Source organism: Lathyrus oleraceus, chromosome 7 (genome assembly GCF_024323335.1).
Source record: "Lathyrus oleraceus cultivar Zhongwan6 chromosome 7, CAAS_Psat_ZW6_1.0, whole genome shotgun sequence".
Taxonomy (NCBI): domain Eukaryota; kingdom Viridiplantae; phylum Streptophyta; class Magnoliopsida; order Fabales; family Fabaceae; genus Lathyrus; species Lathyrus oleraceus.
In genome coordinates this window covers 472573388-472579796 of record NC_066585.1, presented here as the reverse complement: position 1 = coordinate 472579796, position 6409 = coordinate 472573388, and positions in this window count along the sequence as shown.

Genomic DNA, 6409 nt, shown 5'->3' with positions numbered 1-6409 from the left:
TCGTTGTTAATTAGATTAAGGGTGAGTGGGAAACGAATCAGCCTGGCCTCATTCCATACAAAGATTACGTGAGGAGGATTTCGAAGTTCTTTACTGAGGTCGACTTCCATCATATTCCTCGAGATGAGAATCGGATGGCAGACGCTCTCGCTACACTTGCTTCGAAGATTGTGGTGAAATATTGGAATGAAGTTCCCAATATCACTGTGATGCGCTTGGACAGACCAGCTCATGTATTTGTAGTAGAGGAGGTGCAAGATGATAAGCCGTGGTATTATGATATCCAGTGCTTCCTTCAGAGCCAGATTTACCCGCCTGGGGCACATGTGAAAGATAGGAAGACTTTGAGGAGATTGTCAGGCAGTTTCTACCTCAATGGAGATGTGCTTTATAAGAGAAATTTTGATATGGTGCTGCACAGATGCGTGGATAGACACGAAGCAGACCTGTTAATGACTGAGGTCCATGAGGGTTCATTTGGTACTCATTCCAATGGACATGCCATGGCTAGAAAGATGTTGAGAGCAGGCTACTATTGGCTGACAATGGAGTCTGACTGCTGCAAATACGTGAATTGACACTATATGCGGACAAGATTCATATTCCTCCGACACTTCTGAATATCATTTCATCACCATGGCCTTTCTCTATGTGGGGAATTGACATGATTGGCATGATAGAGCCAAAAGCGTCCAATGGTCACAGATTCATTCTCGTAGCAATCGATTACTTCACCAAATGGGTTGAAGCGGCGTCATATGCAAATGTGACCAGGCAGGTGGTCGTGAAATTTATCAAGAATCAACTCATATGCCGGTATGGTGTGCCAGATAAGATCATTACTGATAATGGATCTAACTTGAACAACAAGATGATGAGAGAGTTGTGTAGCGAGTTCAAGATTGCGCATCATAATTCTTCTCCTTACAGACCCAAGATGAATGGGGTTGTTGAAGCTGCTAATAAGAATATCAAGAAGATTATCCAGAAGATGGTTATTACGTACAAAGATTGACATGAGATGCTTCCATTGGCTTTACATGGATATCGTACATCTGTCCGCACTTCAACAGGGGCAACCCCTTTCTCTCTTGTTTACGGCATGGAGGCGGTGCTCCCAGTAGAGGTGGAGATCCCATCAATGAGAGTCTTGATGGAAGCCAAGTTGACTGATGCTGAATGGGTTCAGAGTTGTTATGACCAGCTGAATTTGATTGAAGAGAAGAGATTGACTGCCATGTGCCACGGCCAGTTATATCAGCAAAGGATGAAGAAAGCCTTTGATAAGAAGGTCAAGCCTCGTGTGTTCCGAGAGGGTGACCTTGTGCTCAAGAAAGTCTTGTCTTTCGCGCCCGATTCCATGGAAGAAAGGATAAACATTTTATTCCCCAAGCATATTGTTTGTGTCTGATCTCTCCATAAAGGGTCAGCCCCATAAGCAGAAAATGTTTATCCTTTCTTCCATATTCCCCACTGAGTTATGTCCTCGTGGATGATGGTTGTTTTTGTTTCCTTCCAACACATATATTGGGATGGAACCCCCCATTGAGTTATATCCTCATAGGGATGAGTCTTGTTTTATTGCGTATCTCTAGTTTGTTCCTAGATTTGGCTTCTGGAGATTATCCTTGCAGTTCCCCGTAGTTCAGATGAATGATTGCACAATAACCAGTAATTATCCATCTTGTCCATGGTGGAGTCTGTGGTTTTCTACCCGCATACCGGTAGTTGTAAACCCTACTTTTATCCCCTTGGCAGAGTTAACCTCCTATTCATCCTAACCATTGACGGTTACTTTTCCGTGGTTTTCTACCCAGTATCTGGTAGATGTAATCCCCTCCTTGATGGTTATCATTATCCAATATTCGGTATTGATAGTCCTTCACCCTTTTTGAGTATGTCTCCCGAATCATGGCCTTTGTCAATGCATCCCTGGCAAGTCATCTTTCATTTTACCCTTGATTGGTAATGATTGTTTCTCCCTTTGATTTGTCATCATTTTTATACCTAATTTTCGGTATCCCCGATGACCTTTCTTTTTGGTCGATTTATCCTTTATTAACCCAGTAACCGGTTGTGGATAATCCTCCATGCGAGTATGTTATCTACGTTCTGACGGTAATAGATAATATGTCTCATGCACTCTTCAGTCGAAGTCTTTGTTCTTCCCCGGTCGAGTAAGATTCGCATCCCCTTTGCGGAGTCGAATACCCATCTTGTTATCGAGTTTGCATTCTAGCCCTCCTTTGGATGATGAGTGTCTTTGGAGTATTCCCCAATTCACGCCCTGGTCAGTCACCTATTATATGCCCAGTAACCGGTATCCTTGGCGTTCCTTCCTCTCTGCTCCCTATTATGACCTGTGTCCCCCGTGAGGTCAGATTTTCCTGAGTTGAAATATACCTTTTAGGTTTTCCTCAGATGATTTTTGGATTTTTGATATCTCTCACCCTTATACCGGTCTTAGATATTCATTCTCCCCGAGCATGTTGTTCTTTCATCCTTATACCGGTGTTTGAATCACATGTCTCTTTGAGCTTATTACCCAGTAACCGGTAATACCTCACCCTAGTTTTTCCCCAGAGGAGTCCTGTTTGGATGTTCCCCAGTGAGGTCCTTTAGTGGATTTCCCCCATCTGAGTCCGGATTTTCATCCGAAGTATCCGTTGTGGATAATTCCGCTGTATTGGCATATTCCCCAATACATACGCCTTTGAGTCAACTCGGGTCTTTCCATTGATTTATTCTTTTGGAGTTCTGCTCCCCAAGTTTTGAGTCGTGTCCTGCTCACGCGATTTACCTTTTTATTCCTACCCCCATAAGAGTCCCAGAGTCTCTGTCCCATTGAGTGTGTTACTCATGTGGATTGTCAGTTTTTCCTGACTTCTCTTCTCTTTGTGGACACATATCCCCATGAAGTATTCTCCTTTTTGCATACATACATCTGCATCATGAGGTCTCTTAGGGACCAAAATTCATCTCTTTGTTATTATTTAAGCCCATTCTACCTCGTCGAGACGAAGATTTTAACCTTCATATCTCCGGCTATAATGACCTTAAATAGGGGCATCTGTAAGACCCCAATTTTGGCCCTAAGATCCCTCATGGCATCATAACATTGCATTTGCAAAGCCTCGAGGATCTTAAGCATCTTGGTTTCCCTTGCCTTTGGGTGGGACCTCTTGTGAGTGGTTTGAGATCACCAAGCATACTTGAATGGTATATCATTGCTTTTCTCATTTTTATTTACTAACCAAAAGCACAAAAATATGTCACTAACATTTCTTGTTTGTAGCTTGAGCAATCACAAGGTCTAAAGAGCTTCTAGGAGATCCTTTGTACAATGATAAAGTCAAGAGGAGATGAAATCAAGCATGGTAATGGTTCCCAAAGCTCTCATCCATCAAATATGCCTCCCTAGTATCTCAATTCATCATTTTGATCAAATCAAGTCAAGGGGTTTGAGGTTTGTTTCCCAAGAAAACCCTAATTCATTTGTTCATCAACTGTGCCTTGCTCATGAAGCAAACTCAACCCATGGTCAAATACCATCAAGGGAAGTTCTTTAATTCATCATTCCATTAATATTTAAACTTATTTGAGTGCCCTCAATCATCAATTCATCAAGATATGAGTGGTGGGCTTGAGAAGTTGATCAGTCAATTCATCTGACTATTTTGAAATACACCTAGATCTAACTTTTTATATGTTGGTCAAATGGAGATGATCCCAAGAGAAAAAATGTTCTTAAGGACAATATGAACAACTTTCATGTTCATCAAAAATTGATTTTAAGCTTGGAAGATCATCATCCTCTCCAAGACATTATAGGTCATTTTGACTGAAACCCTAATTTTGGGTCAACTTCCCAAGAACATAGCTCATTCATTTTTTATGATTTTGAGGTGGAACCAAATGCATTGGAAATATTATTGTGTATACTTCAAATTTTATGTTGAGCAAAATTTCAAAATCTCAAAAGAAATACATGTGATAATGCAAAACATTATAGGTCACTTTGGGCCAAATGCATTGAAATGGAAAAAAGTCCAACTTCAAGTGCCCATAACTTCTTCATTAAAAATCCAAATGATGCAAAATTTAAGTCCAATTTGATTCTATTGAAAATATATACAACTTTTATGTTGAAGGTTTTATCATTTGGAGCTTGTATCATTGAGACAGAAGGGCTTGAACATTGGCCAAATTTGGAAACTTCACTTATGCACGTTTTGCACCCTACACTTTAAACTCAAAATTCACTAATTTCCAAGGCCCAATTGAAATCTTGATCAACATAACATTTGTTCCTTATGCAACAAGCTTTCTAACCATTACTCATGAGGTAGCATTTGGAGTTTGGAAGCACCATTTTCGAAGGCATGAAGGTTTAGTGCATTTTGTGAAATTCAATTCAAATTGCCATGCATGAGCTGTTTATACTTCTTGTACACGTCCATTTGCAATTCACATGAACTAAACAGGTCATTTCAGTCTTCATTGGGCCTTCCACATGATCACATAAGCCCATGCAATGAAAAATCCATTTGCCATGCACACGAGTAAACTCATGCACTCAGCCCTTTCCAGTTATAAATACATGTGCTATGCTTCATAATTCTCCAACCTAAGGGCGCCTGAAATGCTGCAAGAGTGAATCCCCAACCATAACAAAGGAACAAAATCCATTTCTCTTCAAAAATTCAGATCTAAAATTCAATTGCATTTGGTTGAATTTTCAGATCTAAAGTTCCTAGACCTTCATCATTTGATCTATTGAAGTTCTGTTTTGCAAAAGGAACCAAGGAAAGGGACTCAAATCTTCATACTCTAAAGGTTTTGATCAACTATTTTTTGCTCCGAATATCTTTATACCTTGATCCATTGGCCTTGATATTGTGTTGTTTGAAGTCCTCTCTACAGAGGCATCACTATTGAGTGTTTAATTGTTGAAATCGAGCAAGTTCAGTTGAACATCACCAAACTTCCACCTCTGATTTCTCTCTTAATAGGAATCTAGAGTGGAAGTGAGTGATATAGGAGTGATGTACATCACTTCACCTTTCGAATGGTGTATGGATCGTCCATTTTAGTGAGCATTTAAATCTCTGCATTTTTTGACCTTCGCCGGAGCTCACCGAAGAAGACGGTGGCGCTGGCCATCGTCTCATTGCCAGATTCAATTTGACTAATGACAATGGTACACGCGCGCTCCTGATCCATTGGATGTTGCCACGTCAATTAATGAAGTCATCTAACGCTTCCTGATTTTTGCCATTTTCTTAATTTCTGTTTATTTTCTTAAATTCCATTTTATTTCAAAAATTCATAACTCTCTCATTTTAATTCCAAAAAATATGGTACCAGTTGCATTATTTCTCTTTTAATTTCTAATTTCTAAAAATGATTTTTAATATTTGTTATTTTATCATTTGCTATTTTTTAATAATTTTCTCTTTTCTGGTCATTTTTAATTCATTTTAAATAGTTTTTGATATCCAAAAAATACAAAAATATTTTTCTAACCTCTTTGAATGATGATGGATCTATGAAAAATATTCTCATCAATTTATTAATTGATTTGAGATTTATTTGAGATTTTAGTTCAATTAGGTTATTTTTATTCATTTTTTAATTGATTAAAAATAGCTTCTGACTTTTAAAAATGCTGAATTTTTTTGTCAAACTTTGTTTGACCTTGTTGAACTTGGGATAATTTACTTGGACTTTTCAAAGTTGATTTGAAGTGATTTTGAAGTTTGACCTTTCTTTAATATTTTAATTCAAGTATATTTTCAAATATTAAAATGCAAAAAAATATTTTGTTTATTTCTTGACTTCCAATCTTCATCTCATTTCTGATTTTATGGTTTGACCTTGATCTTCCCTATCTTTGGTCAACATTTATGGATTGGTACATTCCTTTTCATGTGATGCATTTTACTTTCTTCTTTTCCATTATCCATCTTCTTCTTCTCCTTCTCCTTCTTTTCCATTTGATCAATGAGTTAAAGGTTGATAAGTTAGCATTGATTAGGGAGGTTTAATCTTCCTTGATTCAAATTTAATTCATCTTGATCAAATGATCAAGTGAATGGCTTTGCATTAAGGATAGGTTGCTTTCTAAATCATGCAAAGGACTTAAATCAATACAAGATCATTTCTCTTCTTCTTTTTGGCATGGCAAGTTGTTGAAACTTGGTTCACTAATCAAGACTTCTAACTTGTGTTGTTGCCTACATTATTATTGAACGGTCTCAGATAGTTGTGACTTCTACATAAGTCCAATTACGATTGCTTAACATAGCGCTAAATTTGCCTTATGGCACACTAACTACTAACATTAACCATTAACAAATAACATTTACTTTTATGCAATTTACTATTCTTGTACATATTGCATTTGCTT